Raw genomic sequence first — 21852 nt, forward strand, 5'->3', positions numbered from 1 at the left:
GGTCCACAGCAGCTTGATTTATTGTAAGGGTTCAGTTTAGACCTGGTAACAGTCCCCACAGAGCACAATTAGTTTTACAACTACGTCATCTGTTAACATCACATAAGCTAATGATGCTGTAAAAAGATTTACCACAGAGAGAGTGTGTGAGACTTCAGAGGAGAGTGAAAGAAAAATAACAAAGGGGGGACATATGTGGGCTGGTATAAATTGTTTTTATTTCTAGTAATATTTTAATCACAAATACACTGAAATATGAACAAGTTAAAACAGGAAAATTATCCTTTCATGTTTTTCAATTCATTTCAATTTTATCTGTATAGCGATTTTAACAATTGTCATTGTAGCAAAGCAGCTTTACCCAACCAAAGAAACTACGGAAGTTAATATGAACAGTGAATGTGTATGAATCATAATAGTCACATTGTCCCTGATGAGCAAGCCGAGGGCGACAGTGGCAAGAAAAACTGCCTGAGAAGGCAACAGGAAGAAACCTTGAGAGGAACCGGACTCAACAGGGAACCCATCCTCATTTGGGTAACAACAGAAATCAGGAACTAAGCATTCATAATGTGTGTTAGGCAGCAGGCAGTTCAGTATAACAGCTAATGTCTTTAAGTTAATGTAGAGTCCAGTTAGTTATTGGAGGCTCACGAACTATTGAGTGAACCATCGAGCAACTGTTGTTAAGTCAAGACCTCAGAGAAACAGCTGTCAACATCAGCAGGGGCCAGGACCGTCTTCATGGTGGCGTGGAGCCAACCCCAGTCACCACACGCATTCCAAGACACCACATAGACCATCCAGGCGACAAGATCTCCAACCAGAAGCGGGGCATCAGGACAAGTCAGACAAGTCCAGAGGGCAGAGGGTGGTTGGCAGCTCAGGAATGACATGTGTAGCTCGACAGAGAGACAGAAAGGTTTTAATTGTGGTTCGTTGAATGTACGAATGTTTTCAATGTGTCATACTTTGTCAAGTCAAGTTTAATGTAATAAAATATCTGCTAATAATAAGATTTGCAAGCTTCGGTAGGATTTGAGCTCCTCACACTTTTGCGTAAATGAATTTTCACTTTCAGCCTAAAATAATCTAAAAGATGGACAAATGACAAATGGCATTTTGTCTTGTCATCTTTCAGCTTTTTCAGCGGATGCATCACTGGACGTGTGCGCCGGTGGGATGGTCTTAGCCCAAGCTTTGGCTGAGTGATTATGCCGGAGAGTCGTCACCCACTCGCCCCACGATGAGGGCTCTAACGCCGGAGTCGTGGACTGGCTATCTCCACCTGTGGAAACTCTCTAACCCTCTCTAGAGTCTGGATGTGCTCCTCAAACGCTGATATCTATCCTTCAGAGTGCTAACACAAATAAAATTATCACTAATGACGGAGGAAGACTGACTAAACATCCTGCACTTCACACGCTGAACAAGCTCAAAAAAACCATTACAGCGTACTTGAGTCGGAGTTATGTTGTATAGAGTTGGATTCCGCTTGTTGTTCTTAGATAGAACCGCAGCTGAACTGAGGTTTCCTGTCTGATCAGTAGATTTACTCCAACTACTCAGCTACACAGAGTTTGACCAGTAGAGCAGCAGCTGTTAGTCCAAGAACAGTGTGGAGGCTGCTCCCCCCACGACTCTCTGGTTGTGAACTCACAGTCGGTCTCTGGGTTTCATGCTGATCAGCAGCTGCTGTACAAAAATAACACAGAACATTAAAAGTTGGTGATTGAAGTGGAAAGATTTTGTATTTCTCTAGTGACACTTTGATTTAATTCACCCTTAGAAAAGGTTTGTGTTTAGGAAAAATCAGTGAGAGAAAGTGAACTACTGAGTTTTTCTAAATCAACTCACCAGTGACGCTGAGTCGACATCTGTCAGAGCTCCAACCTTGATGTGTTTTCACTTCACACAGGTACAGTCCTGAGTCATTAGTCCTGAGTCTGGACAGTTGGAGTCTGATTCGTCCTTCTCTGAGGACGTCTTTGTCAAACTGGACTCTTCCTGAAAACTGTTGATCCTGAGACTCTGAGACCTCAACACCTTCATGGAGATGAAACAGGACTAAGTCACTGTGGTCAGTAAACATGTCACAGAAGATGTTCACTGAGTTAGAGGATGTGTGAGGTCTGATAGTGAACGTCCACTCCAGTGTGATGTTGTGGTTCTCCTCTGCCTGATAGGAGGTCTGTGTCACATTCACTACAAATGTTCCTGTTGAGGAGACACAGACACAAAGTGACAACTTGAATTATTGAACTATAAATAATTGTTGAGTTGGTGGAGAATAAAGTGAAGATGTGAACTAACCAGAGACACATGAGATCAGGTTGATGAGCAGCAGGATCCTGAAGATCATCTTCTACCTGTGAGAGGAGACATTGGTTCAGAGTCTACCATATTCAGGTAGTCAGATGACCTAATTCTTTGGACACATAGACCACACCTATACTTAGAATGCTTCCTCCCCGTAGATCATTCTGAATTAACTTCCGTAATTAATTCCTCTAAACCATAAACATGTCTCTTAGATCCCATCCCAACTAGACACCTCAAAGATGTCTTACCTCTGGTAATGGTCTACTCTCTATACTCATCTTGTTAGATCTTAGTGCTGCATTCAACACTATAGATCACAACATTTTATTACACAGACTGGAACATGTCATTGGAATCAAAGGAACAGCACTAGAGTGGTTTAAATCGTATCTATCAGAGAGATTTCAGTTTTCACATGTTAATGATGAATCTTCCATGCACAGCAAAGTCAGCTATGGAGTTCCACAGGGATCTGTGCTTGGACCTATTCTTTTCAATGTATATATGTCCCCTTTAGGCAATATTATTAGGAAACACTCTATAAATTTCCATTGTTATGCAGATGATACCCAGCTATATTTATCTATGAAACCAGGAGAAACTAATCAATTAGTTAAACTTCAAGAATGCTTAAAAAACATAAAGACCTGGATGTCCTCCAATTTCCTTCTCCTAAATCCAGACAAGACAGAGGTTATCCTGTTTGGGCCTAAAAATCTCAGAGACACTATGTCTAATCACATTTCTCACTTTAGATGACTTAGTTCTGGCCTCAAGTAATACTGTAACAAGTCTCTGAGTTATCTTTGACCAGGATATCTCCTTCACTTCATACAACAAAGATATCTCTAGAACTGCCTTTTTTCACCTGAGAAACATTGTTAAAATTAGGAGCATCCTGTCCCAAAGTAATGCTGAAAAACTAGTCCATGCATTTGTTACTTCCAGACTGGACTATTGTAATTCATTATTAATAGTTTGTCCCAATAACTCATTAAAAAGCCTCCAGTTAATCCAAAATGCTGCAGAGTTCTGACTGGAATTAGCAAGAGAGATCATATTTTTCCTACGTTAGCTTCTCTCCATTGGCTCCCTGTAAAATCCAGAATTGAATTTAAAATTCTCCTCACTTATATTGCCTAAAGCTTGCTCAGATGGGATTGTTGGGTTTTCTGTATCATTTTTTTTGTATAATTATTCTCTGTAAGGTCTTAAACCTTACACTGTAAAGTGCCTTGAGACAACATCTGTTGTGAATTGGCGCTATAGTATTACATTTTTATATTATATACTATATATTGAATTGAATTTTAACATAGTGTTTCTGAACATAGACCTGACCAACTGCAGCAACCCTAGATCATAACACTGCCCCCAAAGGCTTGTACAGTGGACGCTAGACATGACTGGTGCATCACTTCAACCCCCTCTCTTCTTATGCTGATGCACCATCACTCTGGAACAGGGTAAATCTGGACTCATCAGACCACATGACCTTCTTAACTGGACAGATCAGTTTAGTAGTTTCATCAATCTCTTTAGATGTTATTTTTATTTGATTCATGCCATTAATTTGACCCTTCTGAAACATATTAAAATTAACCCTAACCCTAACCCTGAAGATCATCACCTACCTGTTAGAGGAGACAGAGGTGAAGAACAAACTACAAATAATAAAAGTGTTTTTCCAGGAGCTACACTCATCAAGTGAGAAAGCAAGGAAGGACTGTCAAGTAGAAAACATGGGGATCCTGTGTGGGTTGATTTCTTTAAAGTTACTACTAAATACAGATAGTAGAAACTGAATGTTGGACTGCACAGTCTGTTTTCAACCAGTTATTTTAGATCATTTCAGTAGAAATAAAATAGAAAGCCCCAACACGTATTTAAGATAATTTAAAGTTTTCATCAAAAGGTAAATATATTCTGTTGACAGAGACAGACATGACAGATATGTCAGCATGGTACAAGCAGCAGTCGCTTACTCACTGAAAAGATCAGAGGAGGAGGACTGGTTCCAATCAGTACAAAAAACAAAACCAAACTGTAAAACATAAATGGTAACCAGAGTTATGAATAACACTCCAACTACAACGTAACAGAAGATCCTCTCCCGGCCTGCTGGTGATGAGTTCTCCTGTGGAGGCTGACGACTGACGGCTGCAGAGATAATTAAAATATGTGTTATTTGTGTGCAAAGTGCAACGATTGAATTTTTCTGGAAAGCAGCAAATATACCTATAAATTATGTAATTTCTTTAGGATAAGACTACAGCTGATGTTGTTCGTTAAGCACAGATACAGTAGGAGTTTATCTCAGCAGTACATGAAGAAAGAACGTGTTTGACTGATGATGTGACTGTAACCAGAACTAGTTGGTGTGGCAACTGGTATAAAAGAAACTTAATGTTAAACTTGTTTTAGCATGTCAAAATTACCTAAAAATGTCTTTTTAATAATGCAGATAAAAAGATGTGAAATTGACTCATCATCTAATCATTTTTAGTAAAGTTAGTTTTCAAGTAACATATTAATAAAATGTAGTATCAGTTTATTTATCTGTGCACACAAGGCTGTAGTAGGAGAGACAATCTGAATCCAAAGTCTTTGAAAGATGGTGCAAACAACAAATAAACAAACACAGAGTGAATGTCAAACACTGCGTGTTACGATATTTGAATAAAAAAGCTGCTGATTGTAAATCCAGTAAAATATAAGAATAGCACTAAACCACATTAAAGTGCCCATATTTAGACCCTCTTTGTCCCTGTAATCCCCAAAATGTGCCTGTACACCGTCATGCTGAAAAGCCATAGTGAGCAGCATGTCTGAGAACGTGTGTGAACCGGCTCTCTGAAAAACGGCTGGATTTGAGGTCGACTGTGATATTTGTGAACCATGAATGAAATTGAAAAACAAAAACAAACAAAACAAAAAAACACGGACACTGCGTGAGTTACAAAGACACAGTGGTAAGATCACAGATCACAGTGTCTCTTTGTATTGGCCTTAAATTAACCTAACCTCACTTTTGAACACAGTTTTCTGCCTCTTTGTCTGATTTTTATGAAGAACTTCTGCAACGTTTTGACAATAGAGTGAAACCGTGACACCACAACAGGGAGCTCCTTTCAAAACAAATCAGCTTTAGGCATTAAAAAGTCAGCAAAGGGGGCAAATTAGGTTTTACAATCCTAAAACCCACAGCAAGAGATGGGAACTGAACAAAATTGTTGTGGTTGTGACCACGGCAGATAAAATACCGGTAAAAGCTAAAAGGCTGCATTTAAACTGGGTTTATTATGAATTTCAGATATAATTTTCTCTGCTGCAAACCCAAGTTAATTACCTTGTATTTTAAAATGAGTTGAGAATCACCAAAGGAGACCGTGATGTTTAGAGCTTACCTGTAACATTGAGGCCACATGTTGTGTAGTTACTGTGTCTGTCAACAGAGACAAAACACCGATACGTCCCTGTGTCGTCTAGTGTCACATTAGTAAAGACCACGTCAATCTGTCCTTTCCTGGCGAGCTCTGGATCACACTGCACTCGTCCTCTGTAGAACTCCTCTGGATACAGCGCGCTTTCACGTTTATGGTTATAATGGAAAACCATTCTCAAAGGTTCCACATATACAACGTCTATAATCAGTGAGTCAGACATGTCAGCAGTGACAGAGAACAGCCATGTTAGTGTGATGTTACTGTGCTCCTCTGCCTGGTAGACGTCCTGAGGTCCACTGACAGTGAATGGAGACTGACCTGCAGGACGTAGAAGATTACACAGATGCTAAATTAGAAAACAACTACAGAAATGTAGAATACAGGTCAAAATGAGGCTATGACTAAAGTGAAAAGTTTAGTTTCAGATCTTACACCTGGATAACTGCACATGTTGTTTAGAGCCACATTATTCTAATTAGATCAGTCAAGTTAGTGTGAATTTAATGATATACAATTGTATTATTGTGATGACTTTTCAAAGCATTGCATGACACTGTGCATTAAGCAAAGGCAATCTTGATTGATCTGCATGAAAAGCCCATGTACTGATCAGTTATCAATGGGTCCCCAGGCACAGACAGGTCCAAATCCTGCTTTAAATAATGCAAATAATGATTTCTAACTCACCCACAGTAGGAAAGGAGAGCAGCCATAGAGTTATCACCACCAAAACACCACCAGCAGCGTCCCAGGCTGTCATTCTTCACTGAGCCATCCTAAAGCAAACCAGCACTGTGACTGTCAGCCTCTCACACATGGGAGTAATTTTTTTTGGTTATGTAACAAGAAAAAAACAAAACAAAAAAAAGAAACGCGTGTGCAACAAAAGTGTGTGTTAGTGCCCTTTAGACAAATGAAGGAGAAAAACCATTCAATAGCTAAGAAGTGCACGCAGCGTTATAACTACTGCCCAGTATTTGCTGATATTTGCAAGTACAAATATCTCTATGTGGTGTAATTACTCCAAGTTTCACTGTCACATTCAGTTTAATTTTGGGGTAAATTTCATATCAACCAAGAAGTGAGGAAATCAGTGTTTTATTTTGACGGGTTTGTAATAGAACACCTTAATGTGCTAAATTAATTTATTACCAAGCTGAAGGTTTAATGAATTCTGGGATATTGTATTGACAATAAAGATTTCACAACACATTAGTAAACACATTAATTGTAATGCAAACAAGATGATGAGATTATCTGACAAGATGAAAAACATAGATAAGAGTTAATAGAAGCTTAAACACAACTTGAAAAACTTTTTGAATCCATGGTATCTGTGATCACTCTCTATTATACTAATTTCCAACTCATCCAACTAATTGTATTTCTTCATCATTTCTTATTCTGTTTCTTCTTCTCATTTAAAAAACATTTTAACTCACTTGTAACTCCTTGTTGTCAGTTTTATGTTGTGTTACTTTTGTTCTTCAATATCGCTTTTGAGTTCAATCAAACTCCATATGACGTGAGATCAACATTTGACTGTTTTGTAATTTGTAGCATAAGGATCTATACTTCAACATGAAGGGGGACGTCTCAATGTAGCTCTACTGTTCTCTTGAAATGGTTAAGATGTCCTGAATTCTTTTTGAGAACTTGAACTGAAACAACAGCTGCAGTAACCCGCTAGTTATTTTGTGTTTGGTGATACTTTTGCTGATGTTGTCCACTCAGACATGATGGAAAATAAAAAATTTGGTGCACTTCTGTAGACACAGGAAACCTTCCTAACAAGAATTTGTTTTTTGATCTGGGTGACTCTGAATATAGCTGCAGTCTCTTGCATCTATTTCTGTATTTGTCGTTTTTTCTTTTCTGTTCCTTGAGTAATAGTTTCAGACCCTGAATCTCTGTGTATAACCTGGACTCCCATTTCTGTCTTGTCTGTCTGAAATGATGTAAAAATCATTATTTAATTTAGAAATAATAATAGATACAGAGTGAAAAAACCTTCACCACTTCAACACACTGACCAAGATCAGTGTTAGATAAACGATAAACGTTTTTCTACCTTTTAAGTTTGAATTATTGACATGAATCAGTTTTTCATTTTTTGTTGATGTACCAAAATATATTTAGCAAGAATGAAGAATCACAAGTGCAACAATTTGCTTTAACTGAATTTTTCTTTAACTTATCCAAAAGGAACTTTGAAAAGTGTAAAAAGTACATATCATAATAAACGTGTACACTAAATTTGGGTAAGAGATGCTGACAGAGAAGAAAGATACTTTAATTTCTTGTAGTGACGCTCTTTGTTAAAATGCAGCTCCCCAACACTAAACTGCACGAGTACAACAACAATCAACAAGACAAATTTTAAATCAGATCTTAAATAACTTTTAGTGTCATAATGTGCGTAGTATTATTATTATTCAGAGATAATTCTACTTCAGTAAAGTGCCTTCATTCAAGACTCAAAGGAAAGATCTACAAGACAGTGGTGAGACCAGCTCTGCTCTATGGGTTAGAGACGGTAGCAGTGAGAAAGAGACAAGAGGCTGAGATGGAGGTAGCAGAGATGAAGATGTTGAGGTTCTCCTTAGGAGTGACCAGGTTAGACAGAATAAGGAACGAGTACATCAGAGGGACGGCTCACGTTGCCTGTGTTAGCGACAAAGTCAGAGAGGCCAGACTGAGATGGTTTGGACATGTTCAGAGGAGGGATAGTGAATATATTGGTAGAAGGATGTTGGAGATGGAGCTGCCAGGCAGGAGGTCAAGAGGAGCTATATGGATGTGTTAACAGAGGACATGAGGTTGGCTGGTGTTAGGGTAGAAGATGTTCATGATAGAGTGAGGTGGAAAAGGATGATTCGCTGTGGCGACCCCTGATGGGAAAAGCCGAAAGAGAAGAAGAAGAAGAAGTAAAGTGCCTTCATTCTTCCTCCATCATATCTCATTTCAAATTCCCTGCTATTGGTTTTAAAATCAGGAACATTAATAATATGCAGCTTTTTATAAGCAACAAACTGTAGATGGGATGGTGACGCATTACTTCTTTTGAGGTCAGTTACTTGATGACACTGAGAAGAAATGATGCAGCTTCCATCCTAAGTCAAATCTGTAGGATGGACGTGAGACAACAGTGAGAACAGAAGTAAATGACAACAAAGAGATAAACGTGAAACACCAGACTCTTCACTAAGCAAAGTAACAACAAACGTACGTAACGTGATTTCTGAGTTAGACGATAGTAAAATGCTTCTTAAAGGTGTATTAATACATATTATATACACTGCTCAAAAAAACTAAAGGAACACTTCTGATTTCAATGGGAAAAGTCATGCTAGATATTTATATTGATTTGGAATGGGTGATGTGTTTAAAATAAAATGATGCCAAATCATTTCATGGAGATTAAAACGATCAACCTACCGAATTCAAAAACACCATGAAAATCAAAGTGGAAAATGATGCAGCAGGTTAGTCCATTTTAGTAGATTTCAGCTAGTCAAAATGGTTCTCTATTAAACTTGTAACTCTAAGTCACCACTGGAATCTCCGTTATGGTTTTATCTACTGCAAATCTCTTTTTGCAGAAACTTCCACTAGCTGCTCTATGTAAAAGCTGTTGCTTTTGAACTCCCACCCTTTAATGATTGATCACGCTTCCTGTGTCACGTTAGTTTTGAGGTTTTCACTTCCCCTACATCTTAGTGCAGGGAACACGCGGAAAATGACAAAACCAGACATAAAAGCATCCAATCTTCCTTTAAAATACTCTGTTTGCAGTAGGTTGAGTGTTTGTTTGTCCCTTTGCTTGGTCCCTTACAGTCCTGCTGACAATCAGAAGCACAGACTGCTGCGGAATTTAACCAAGTTTCTACCGCAGTTACCTACACCTCACGTCTCGCTCTGACAGTGGATTCCCAGAATGACTTCTCAAATCTAGAGCAGATACAAGTACACAGTATGTACTTGTATTTTGACTTTCACGGCATTCACAGTTAACTCAACTGCTTAAAAATATTCTATACAGCTGTACTTTACATGCACTTATTTCTTTAACTTTTGTAATTTCCACACATTTTAACCATCTTTTGTTTTAGAGGTTGAACACATAGCAATAGTCGGCCTTCACACTGTTAAATGTACTGTAATAAGAAAAATAATATTGTAATAGTCTATAGTTGTTGTTCACAGCTGGCTAAAAGGGAAACAATTAAAAACTGCCTCTTATTACATTTTATTTGGAAATCAACAACTACATGTGCACTGCTAACACAAATCAGAGATTTATGATGAAAACAGGCTCAGAAATATTAACATGAAAGATTTTATACAACACTTGATGATAACAGACAACGTTTCAGAATTCATAGCATTTCTGACGATGCTGAACTATGAATCTGGTTTTTGTGGTGTAGCCACAGTTACAGTTACACCAAAGCAGATGGTATCTCACCCTGTTTCATGTGAATCTACAAGAGATTTCAGTAACTAAAAATGTTTTGTACTTGAAATTAAAATAACAACGCACAGCAGCAGCCATGTTACATGATGTCCTAAAATAAGCTGAATGTTCTAACAAGCACATGGTTAAGTACATGTTCTTGATTGGACGAAGGGAGGAAAGTCAGAGACTGACTGCTGTTTATTACAAACAGCCTTGATGGACCTCTGATTGTGAGTGTGTGTGTTCAGCAGATAGATAGATATACAAACTCAGCAGGTGACTCTCATACATATCAATACAACATCACATATTAACATCATAACATATTTAGACTGAATACAAAAAAATACAATGAGAAGCAGTGAAAAAGTGTGAGAAATAAACAATTAGGGGATAAATATCTGATGAATGTACGTTACCTTCTTCAACAAAGTCCCACTCATAGTTCATGAGTTTCCTCAGATAAACGTGAATTCACTGCTGTTGTCTTTTTGTTTGTGGCTTAGCCCCATCCAGTCCTCGTTCTTCTACTTCTCTCAGGGTTTATTCCAGTAAAAAGCCTGAAAAATGATGTTTCGTTATCAACTATGTAAAAATCGAGATGTGACTAAAGACTCAGTTCAAGTTTACATGCTGCATGTTCTTCATTTTGGAGTTTTCAAAGGTGCAGAAAGTGGAAAGTGACTTGTTAAATAAATGTCCACGTTAGCTTGGATGCAGAAATGAACTCTTTTTGTTAATTCATTACTGGCCGGGAGCTGAATCTTTCTATCATAATGTGCACATGTTTAACAAAGGTAATAAACTGGAAACATCACCAAACAGTTCTCACAGATGAGGAAGAGAACTGATGCAGCTTCACATGTGCTCATGGTGAATTTATCACAAGGTGCAAAAACATACTGCTTAATACTACTGCTTAAGAAAGCAGGTTTACTTTTATTAAACAGTAAAGTGATGCATTTAATATTCTAATGTAAAACTATGTGAACATGGTGTTTTTATGCAGCAATGTGCAGTAACCTGCTCAGACACATGTAAGGATACATATAATTAAAAATGCATTCATCAGTGATGCTTACTGGGAAGTGATAAAGACTATATGTCCACAATTAGAATAAAATCATAATAAGAAACAACGTGACAAACGTTTTTTCTCATCTCTACTCACTGTGTTTGCGCAGCAGCGCGATGATGGCGGTGATTTTGAATGTTGAGTCTGACGAGGAAGTAAAATTCAGACAGCACCGAAATGAACCGCACACGAGAAATATTCGCGCTTTTCTCACCTGTAAAGTCCTCTGTGTGGAACTAGTCGCACGCAAAAGTGATTAAACGTCTTCATCCGTAAAAATTTAACAAGCGAAAATGTGAATATTTGCAGAGGAGCGACATGTACAGACGGACACAAACGCATCACATGCACCGTGTGAGCCGGTGACAGCTGGTTGATCAGAGGGAGGAGGAAGGACACCACCTGACATCTGGAGCTGCTTTGTAGACAAAATAAACCACGGTGTATAAATTTACTTCAGAATAAACTCAATTCCTTTTATAAAGAAATCAGCAATAATAATAAAAAAGCTCCATTTTCTTTAGCTGCACAGTGAAAGTGGAGATGTCCACATGTTAAGGTCTTTGATTGAGGCTCACTACTAATAATTAGTCACAAAAATATTCTCATTAAGTTTTGGAGCTATTGCATTTTTAACAGACTGATACCTGAAGTGTTGGACGGAGCAAAGCATGAAGAATCATTATTTAGTTAAATAACCCCAAATGTTTTTCCAAGGGCGTCAATAAAGTTTTCTTTATTATTATGTCCATTTGCTGCTTAAAGTAAAAGATCTGAGTTCTTCCACCAGCTGTGTTGTCTCCAAACACTGAAACTGTGTTGATGGTGCTGATAGTCAGAATTTCAGATGAACTTTGAAGCACTTGTTAAAAAAAAGAAACTAAAGTTACCGGCTGAAGCAAAGTTCATGAGCTCCACTTTCCAGCAGTGTGAACCATTTATTGTTTTAAGTACTGTAGTAATGTTTGGATCATTATTCAATTTATAATAAAGAGTAAGTAATTAAACAAGATTAGTTCAGTGGTCACACTGTGTTCAATTTAGAGTTTTTGTTTTAGCTTAAAGCTCCATCACTGCAGGATTATACAGTTTTCAAGTTATAAAAAAAAAAAAAAACTGCTAATACATGTAATAATTCCTCTCAAGACTCAGAGGTAGCAGCTCACCTGAGACGGTAGATGGGGCGACGTGTAGCAGCTCACAACAGATTATCAGTGGAACTTCACCAATGCCTGACAAAGCATTTTCAGAAACAAATTGATCAGAGTGAAACCGGGGTGTTATCACTAAACACACGTTCATGTTCAGCTTTGGGTCTCTGACTGTCTCTAACATGGGACTCCAACTTTACATGTAAAGCACAGACGCTGAAAAGCATAATATGAGTTATATGTTTTTATTGGCTCACTAATGGAAATAAACCTACAGAACATTTGACGGTCAAGTTAAGTTATGTAAGGTTCTTCTAATTCTCTAAAATTATTAATTATTAATTCAATTCAATTACAAAATTCAAAGTATAATTATACAAAAAAATTATATAAAAAACCCAACAATCCCATTTAAACAAGCTTTAGGCAACAGTGGAGAGAAAAAACTCCCTTTAGAGGAAAAAACCTCCAGCAGAACCAGGCGGCCATCTGCCTCGACTGATTTATTTGATTGTCTATTACCTCTGTTAAAACTGACATGTGAACATGTTTTCCGATATTAACTGTTCTAATATGAGTCAGACACGCTACAGTACAAACTTAACAAACTTATATTAAATGTGATAAATTGTGCTCATTGTTAACTGTTTGTGTTATCTGATCATTTTAATATTGTGATATGTGAAATTACTGATGAAAACATCCCTGATAATGTCGTTTCACTGTGACATCACAATTTCAGGAGCCCGTTGTCCACATTAATGAAAGTCTGATGACACAAAATGATAAAAACAGCAGCTACTTTATTTCCCCTAAACAGCTCAGACTGTGTCTAAAAACCACAACACAACGTTTTTTTTGTGTCTTTTCTATTTCTGAATCAGTGAAACTTTTGTGGCAGTTGATCAGCGTTACTGAGGGACGTTTGACTTTTGATCTGCAAGGCCTTGTCTTTCACTTTGGCTTCAAGATTATGAAATGTAATCAAACACAAATCACACATGGCTAGTTTAGTTCACATTCAAAGATCTGGTTGATTTGCATCATTGATTTGTGCAAAGAAGACAAATATTTTAAGACTACTACTTAGTTTGCAATCAACTCTGTCTGTTGACTGCAAATCAAAAGCAGACATAGAGTTAAATGAAATATGTAGTAATAACACTACAATATGTTTACATTTGCATTTACATAATACATTTATTTACTTCAGGTGCATTTAAAGAAAACTATAGAAAGGAGTGGCAAAGACATCATAAACAAGGTGGGCAGGAACAGATGAATATACAGTCGGGACTGTCCCCTGATCATGGGACTTGCTGAGCAATTCTAAGCACTTCATGTATGAATGTCAGTGTGCATAAAAACACAGTGAAACAAAAGCAAAACAAAGCAACAGGATGACAACAAACCAAAGTCTGGAGTCTGGCAGTAGCTAACAATTGAATGGAAACATTAGGTTAGGAAATCACATTAATCAATAACAGATGATTTTTAAGAACATGAAATGAAATATAATGGAAAAAATGTTCAATTGTACATTTCCTTGGTTCAATTGTTTACATGCGATGACATCGTGTCAGGACGCCCACAACATGAAACCAATGCTCTACTCTCGGTAGTAGGTGTTAGATATACACTATGCAAAAGAGATCTGAAAATTAGAGTAAGAGTTTTTCCAACACATCTACACTTGCCCTTACGGGCCGTGCGTTTTCCTGTTATAAGGTTTTCTGGATTCTCACTATTGGTGATGCAACTTTCAGACACCTGGAACTTCATAAAGGTCGTCATCCATCACAGTAAACAACAACTACTACTACTGCTAATTTATTCATGTTGTCTCTGGGATTTATTAGCCTTACTAATAGAGTGTGAAATTTACACTTATTAAATAAACATTGAGCATTTCACAAGAAAGATGTTCAGTCAACTTTGAGATAACAAACATGGATGGATGAATGAGAATCTTCACAGACTTTATTAAGATATTTTCAGACATCAGTAAAAATCTTTTACAGACGCCTTTTTAAAAAAATGATGCTGAGTGGGACTGATAAATTCTGAAAAACGTTGGAAAAATGTTATATATCAATATTTTGTTTATTTCTAATAGTACCCCCACATACCCATATGTCAACCCTGAGTCATCAGCCCTGAGTCTGGAAAGTTGAAAACTTCTACCGTCGCTTTTGAGGGTCTCTTTCAGATACATGAAGGTGGGGGAACTATTCAGTTTCTGTTTACGTTACCCTCAGGCATACTGAATCAAACTGTATATTGTCACCAATAACAAACACAATCTAATCAATGACTGAGGATAAAGGATATATCTAATTTTAATCAGGGGTATCCATACATTTTTTTTAACTATTACATTCATATTAACATGAAGGCAAAAGTGCAAAATCCACATCATGTGCTATTTTGCTTTTGAAGACACTGTGCTCAGAGTACACCCTTAGTAGATCAGCATGTTAAGTTTGATGTTGTGACGTTCGCATGTGATTGAGTGCAGTCAATCTTTAGTAAACTAGACCAGAGGGTATTGTTGTGAATCAGCCAAGGTTGGATGGACTAAGGGGAGGACATTATAGGACACACGGAGTAGAAACGTGGTGTAGTACAAATCTTCCTATCAGAGGTCAGTCCGTGTGATTTGATCTCCACCTTGAAGACCTGGAAAAAAGGACAGAATTAGCAAGAGAGTAAGGGAGAAGGGGAGGCAAACAGCGAAGACGCTCATGAGCTTGAGAGAAAATGAGTAAGAGAGATGTAGTGAATTGTAGAAAAGTACAGGACTGTTGGCAGGACTACCTAGATTATACTGCATCCATGTAGTATACTCCTCTTGACTGGGTGTCATTTATTTAATTGTAGGTGAGAATAGGGAGAGGTGTTTGAATTAGCTCATAGAAAGGAGCAAAGAAAACGTGCTGTAAGCGACTTTAATTCCTTCCTCTTTTAGTCCCCATTTTTCCTTTTAATTCCTTAAGTCATTTACTTAAATACAGTACTTAAACAGAGTTGTGCACTATACTAGATAAAATACTCAAGTATTTCCATTTTATGTTGTTTTTATTCCACTGCAGTGGAATAAATACTAAATGTATTTGTCAGCCCAGTTAAAATAGATACTTCAGCTATTCAGCTAATAACTATAATGTGTTGTTATGTTTTAACCATCTGTCAGTACATAAAGTTTGTTATATGAGTTAAAAATATATATGTTCTGTTTAAAAAGCTTTTATTTCACTGGGGTGCAGCCACCAGAATTTGCTTAGTCTAAATTTCTTCCAAACAATGAAATGGATATTTATGATTTTTTAAAGTAAATTCATAGCAACAAGGTTTGTGAAGTCATTATCTGAGTACCTCTATCACCTCTGCAAAAAAAAGAGTGTTACCATGGTTACTAATTAATTAATTTAATAAAATATGCATGGATAAATATGTTTAATAAAATAAGGAGCAGTCTGTACTTTGTAAACAATATGCTGGACTAGATACTGGATTAAGACCTGGACGAGGTCTCACTGCATTGTGGATTTGGGTTTTTTTTTTTGGGTTTGCATACAGGTTTGTCTGGGTAATGTGGTTTGGATCACTCACCAGTCCTGGACAGACTCTTCACTGCTCAACCTGCTCCAACTTCATCATCATTTTTCATCATCGTTAAATCATCCGTTGATTCTACAGCAAGAGTTCATGTGAGACATTGATCAGAATCAGACTGAAACGTCTTGATTTACTGTCACAAATCACTGTCAAGAATGTAAACTTCATAAACGTCATTTTAATTGAATCCACAATTTTAAAGTCTGGATGTAAATGTTTTTACAATTAGTTCATCCAGATAAGTCAGATGATAACAATAAAGCACTTTGTGATACATCAGATACATTTTAACAAGCTTAATGATCTAAAGAAGACAAAACAATAAAAAGCTCTTTTAGTGATTTAGGGAAATAATAAACAACTGTTCACTAACAAACAGAAAACCTTCATTGTAGCTACATTTCAATATGTGTAACAGTTAATGCTCTATATTTATTTTGGACCAAAGGTAGAACTCACAATGAGAAGGGTCAATATAAATATTTCCTTAGGTTACATTCTGCTGGAGTCATGTTTGATAGTATTTATTAGTATTTAAATAACTTATTTTTTGGAAATTGAAGAACAGGAGGAAATTGTTATGGACCTCTTCTACATTCAAGATGCTACTCGGACATTTATAGTGTTGTCCAAGGACACTGGGAATCAAACCACAGATCCTGAGCCACAAACAACAAAAGCTTTTGTTCTAAGTTGAAAAACAAATAAACAACAACAAACAGCTGCTGCTGTCAGTCCCAGTCCACAGTAAAGACCGATCCATCCTCGATTTACTGTGTTTAGTTCAATTTCTTCCTGAGGTTCAGATGAGTCTCTCACTGCTAAAAGAGACAAACACATCTGTGTCAGTCATGAGGAGAAATAAACATTTCTCTAAAGAAGAAACTAAATTATAACCAAATAATAAAGTGGAACATAGTTCAGATTTACAAGAAGGAAAAGTCCAAACTTTAAATAAACTGTTTCTCCTTAGGTTTTTAACAACCTGCTGATTTGTTAATAAAGTTTTACTGAATCTACTCACCAGTGACATTGAGACGACATCTGTCAGAGCTCCAACCTTGATCTGTTTTCACTTCACACAGGTACAGTCCTGAGTCATTAGTCCTGAGTCTGGACAGTCGGAGTCTGATTCGTCCTTCTCTGAGGACGTCTTTGTCAAACTGGACTCTTCCTGAAAACTGTTGATCCTGAGACTCTGAGACCTCAACAGCGTCATGGAGATGAAACAGACCAAAACGTCTAAGTTTATTTATCAGTTCACAGTAGATAATAATAAAGGTGATGGATCTGTCAGGTCTGATAGTGAACGTCCACTCCAGTGTGATGTTGTGGTTCTCCTCTGCCTGATAGGAGGTCTGTGTCACATTCACTACAAATGTTCCTGTTGAGGAGACACAGACACAAAGTGACAACTTGAATTATTGAACTATTAATAATTGTTGAGTTGGTGGAGAATAAAGTGAAGATGTGAACTAACCAGAGACACATGAGATCAGGTTGATGAGCAGCAGGATCCTGAAGATCCTAAAAGTAATCATCATCACATCTAAACCTGTAAGAGGAGAAAGATATGAGATCAAAGTTGCCTTATATTAAGACACCTGATGCTACAATACAGATACATAATAATATAAAGCAGCTGAATTACAGTGCGCACACAGCTCAATCTCTCTCTCTCTGTTTTCAGTCATCAGCCCACATATCAACACGACTCATCTCATATCATTACCCACATTCAACCAAGCAACAGGAAAAGCAGAGTAGCTACACATTTGATAGAGTAAAACAATTCCCACACAAGTCCCCGCTTTCTCATCACTACACCAGTAAAACCAGTCTGGTCCCTGGTCTCCATGATAAAACCAGTTATTACATTAAACATATTCACCTCTACCTATGCTGTTTATCTATTAATAAAATATATCAATAACAACTTATAATGAAGTTACTACGTTTTGTTTTAACCCTGTATGAATAAAGGTCTTTTATGGACCAGATCTAAAGTCGACATGAAAGCGGCTGATCGTACAGAGTCAACACGTGGAGCGTTTATTTCCTTGTTTTTACGACCAGGAAGTTTTGATATATTCATTCATTCAAAATCACATCGCTAAAAACAAACAATGAGACTCGGAGCGCAGCGTTTTAGAACAGTGTGTTGTTTAAAGTGATTAGTGTGTTAAAAGAAAGAAGTTTGGAAGTTTTAAGGAATAAATAAATACATAAAACGGTCTTTATTGAATTATAGTGTGTCGCGCTCTTCATGGAACACCATTTCCCATAAGCGTTTGCGGGCTAGACGTCACTCCTCGCAAAATACGAGCAGAATTTGTCATAAATTACATAAATAATAGACATGTGTAAAAACAGCAAGACAGAGAAGACTGGACTGTAAACAGACTGTCTCTGGACAACAGAAAATAAAGCTAGAATTGATTTTTAGGTTTTATATTGAACTTTGAACTACTTCACAAATTGCTTGAAGTTAAAACCATTGTTTACTATTCAAAGGCCTGGTTACACTGAAAATACCAAAGCAACAGTGATGTTAACTTACCTGTAACATTGAGGTAACATAGTTTAGAGCTGCTCTTACTGTTCATAACATCAACACACAGATACGTTCCTGTGTCGTTCAGTCTCAGATCAGTAAAAAAAACATTCAATTTGTTCCTTCGCCTGTAGAACTCATCCTGATATGGCTCAACTTTAGATCTACTGTCATTAATTAATTAATGAACAGGGAGTCAGACATGTCAGCAGTGACAGAGAACAGCCATGTTAGTGTGATGTTACTGTGCTCCTCTGCCTGGTAGACGTCCTGAGGTCCACTGACAGTGAACAGAGTCTGACCTGCAGGAGGTAGAAGATGTTGCTTATAAGAGTAAAAGACCGAGTGGTGACACATGGGAACAGCAGTAAGGAAATCATGTGGAGGTTTGAGGCTTCAAAAACCAACAGGACAGTGACATCTGGTGGAAGTAACTAACCTTCAAAACCTGCAGTAACTTGTTCACATGTGCTGCAGTAAAAATAATAAATGTCCAAAGTGTCCAACATCAAAACTCCCCTCTTCTTATTCAACAAAGATACGAATCATTCAGCTGCAAATGTTTCAACGCTACTAAAACTGAATGAGAAACTTTCTACAACTACAAAGTTTCAGCTTTTACAAACCACTGGTGCACAGCAGCTTGATTTATTGTAAGGGTTCAGTTTAGACCTGGTAACAGTCCCCACAGAGCACAATTAGTTTTACAACTACGTCATCTGTTAACATCACATAAGCTAATGATGCTGTAAAAAGATTTACCACAGAGAGAGTGTGTGAGACTTCAGAGGAGAGTGAAAGAAAAATAACAAAGGGGGGACATATGTGGGCTGGTATAAATTGTTTTATTTCTAGTAATATTTTAATCACAAATACACTGAAATATGAACAAGTTAAAACAGGAAAATTATCCTTTCATGTTTTTCAATTCATTTCAATTTTATCTGTATAGCGATTTTAACAATTGTCATTGTAGCAAAGCAGCTTTACCCAACCAAAGAAACTACGGAAGTTAATATGAACAGTGAATGTGTATGAATCATAATAGTCACATTGTCCCTGATGAGCAAGCCGAGGGCGACAGTGGCAAGAAAAACTGCCTGAGAAGGCAAGAGGAAGAAACCTTGAGAGGAACCGGACTCAACAGGGAACCCATCCTCATTTGGGTAACAACAGAAATCAGGAACTAAGCATTCATAATGTGTGTTAGGCAGCAGGCAGTTCAGTATAACAGCTAATGTCTTTAAGTTAATGTAGAGTCCAGTTAGTTATTGGAGGCTCACGAACTATTGAGTGAACCATCGAGCAACTGTTGTTAAGTCAAGACCTCAGAGAAACAGCTGTCAACATCAGCAGGGGCCAGGACCGTCTTCATGGTGGCGTGGAGCCAACCCCAGTCACCACACGCATTCCAAGACACCACATAGACCATCCAGGCGACAAGATCTCCAACCAGAAGCGGGGCATCAGGACAAGTCAGACAAGTCCAGAGGGCAGAGGGTGGTTGGCAGCTCAGGAATGACATGTGTAGCTCGACAGAGAGACAGAAAGGTTTTAATTGTGGTTCGTTGAATGTACGAATGTTTTCAATGTGTCATACTTTGTCAAGTCAAGTTTAATGTAATAAAATATCTGCTAATAATAAGATTTGCAAGCTTCGGTAGGATTTGAGCTCCTCACACTTTTGCGTAAATGAATTTTCACTTTCAGCCTAAATAATCTAAAAGATGGACAAATGACAAATGGCATTTTGTCTTGTCATCTTTCAGCTTTTTCAGCGGATGCATCACTGGACGTGTGCGCCGGTGGGATGGTCTTAGCCCAAGCTTTGGCTGAGTGATTATGCCGGAGAGTCGTCAACCCACTCGCCCCACGATGAGGGCTCTAACGCCGGAGTCGTGGACTGGCTATCTCCACCTGTGGAAACTCTCTAACCCTCTCTAGAGTCTGGATGTGCTCCTCAAAACGCTGATATCTATCCTTCAGAGTGCTAACACAAATAAAATTATCACTAATGACGGAGGAAGACTGACTAAACATCCTGCACTTCACACGCTGAACAAGCTCAAAAAAACCATTACAGCGTACTTGAGTCGGAGTTATGTTGTATAGAGTTGGATTCCGCTTGTTGTTCTTAGATAGAACCGCAGCTGAACTGAGGTTTCCTGTCTGATCAGTAGATTTACTCCAACTACTCAGCTACACAGAGTTTGACCAGTAGAGCAGCAGCTGTTAGTCCAAGAACAGTGTGGAGGCTGCTCCCCCCACGACTCTCTGGTTGTGAACTCACAGTCGGTCTCTGGGTTTCATGCTGATCAGCAGCTGCTGTACAAAAATAACACAGAACATTAAAAGTTGGTGATTGAAGTGGAAAGATTTTGTATTTCTCTAGTGACACTTTGATTTAATTCACCCTTAGAAAAGGTTTGTGTTTAGGAAAAATCAGTGAGAGAAAGTGAACTACTGAGTTTTTCTAAATCAACTCACCAGTGACGCTGAGTCGACATCTGTCAGAGCTCCAACCTGATCTGTTTTCACTTCACACAGGTACAGTCCTGAGTCATTAGTCCTGAGTCTGGACAGTTGGAGTCTGATTCGTCCTTCTCTGAGGACGTCTTTGTCAACTGGACTCTTCCTGAAAACTGTTGATCCTGAGACTCGGAGACCTCAACACCTTCATGGAGATGAACAGGACTAAGTGACTGTGGTCAGTAAACATGTCACAGAAGATGTTCACTGAGTTAGAGGATGTGTGAGGTCTGATAGTGAACGTCCACTCCAGTGTGATGTTGTGGTTCTCCTCTGCCTGATAGGAGGTCTGTGTCTCATTCACTACAAATGTTCCTGTTGAGGAGACACAGACACAAAGTGACAACTTGAATTATTGAACTATAAATAATTGTTGAGTTGGTGGAGAATAAAGTGAAGATGTGAACTAACCAGAGACACATGAGATCAGGTTGATGAGCAGCAGGATCCTGAAGATCATCTTCTACCTGTGAGAGGAGACATTGGTCAGAGTCTACCATATTCAGGTAGTCAGATGACCTAATTCTTTGGACACATAGACCACACCTATACTTAGAATGCTTCCTCCCCGTAGATCATTCTGAATTAACTTCCGTAATTAATTCCTCTAAACCATAAACATGTCTCTTAGATCCCATCCCAACTAGACACCTCAAAGATGTCTTACCTCTGGTAATGGTCTACTCTCTATACTCATC

General features: G+C 37.9%; 1 long non-coding RNA gene across 1 annotated transcript; it reads right to left on the reverse strand.

The window, feature by feature from the left end:
- Window positions 1-5920: 5920 nt before the first annotated feature.
- LOC113157648 lies at window positions 5921-11645 on the reverse strand. The gene is made up of 4 exons (XR_003298509.1): window positions 11399-11645; window positions 10647-10787; window positions 6456-6544; window positions 5921-6086 (listed from the first exon to the last, which is right to left on the reverse strand). It is a non-coding gene; the product is annotated as an uncharacterized LOC113157648 (long non-coding RNA).
- Window positions 11646-21852: the final 10207 nt, after the last annotated feature.

This window comes from Anabas testudineus, chromosome 18 (assembly GCF_900324465.2).
Source record: "Anabas testudineus chromosome 18, fAnaTes1.2, whole genome shotgun sequence".
Classification (NCBI taxonomy): Eukaryota; Metazoa; Chordata; class Actinopteri; order Anabantiformes; family Anabantidae; genus Anabas; species Anabas testudineus.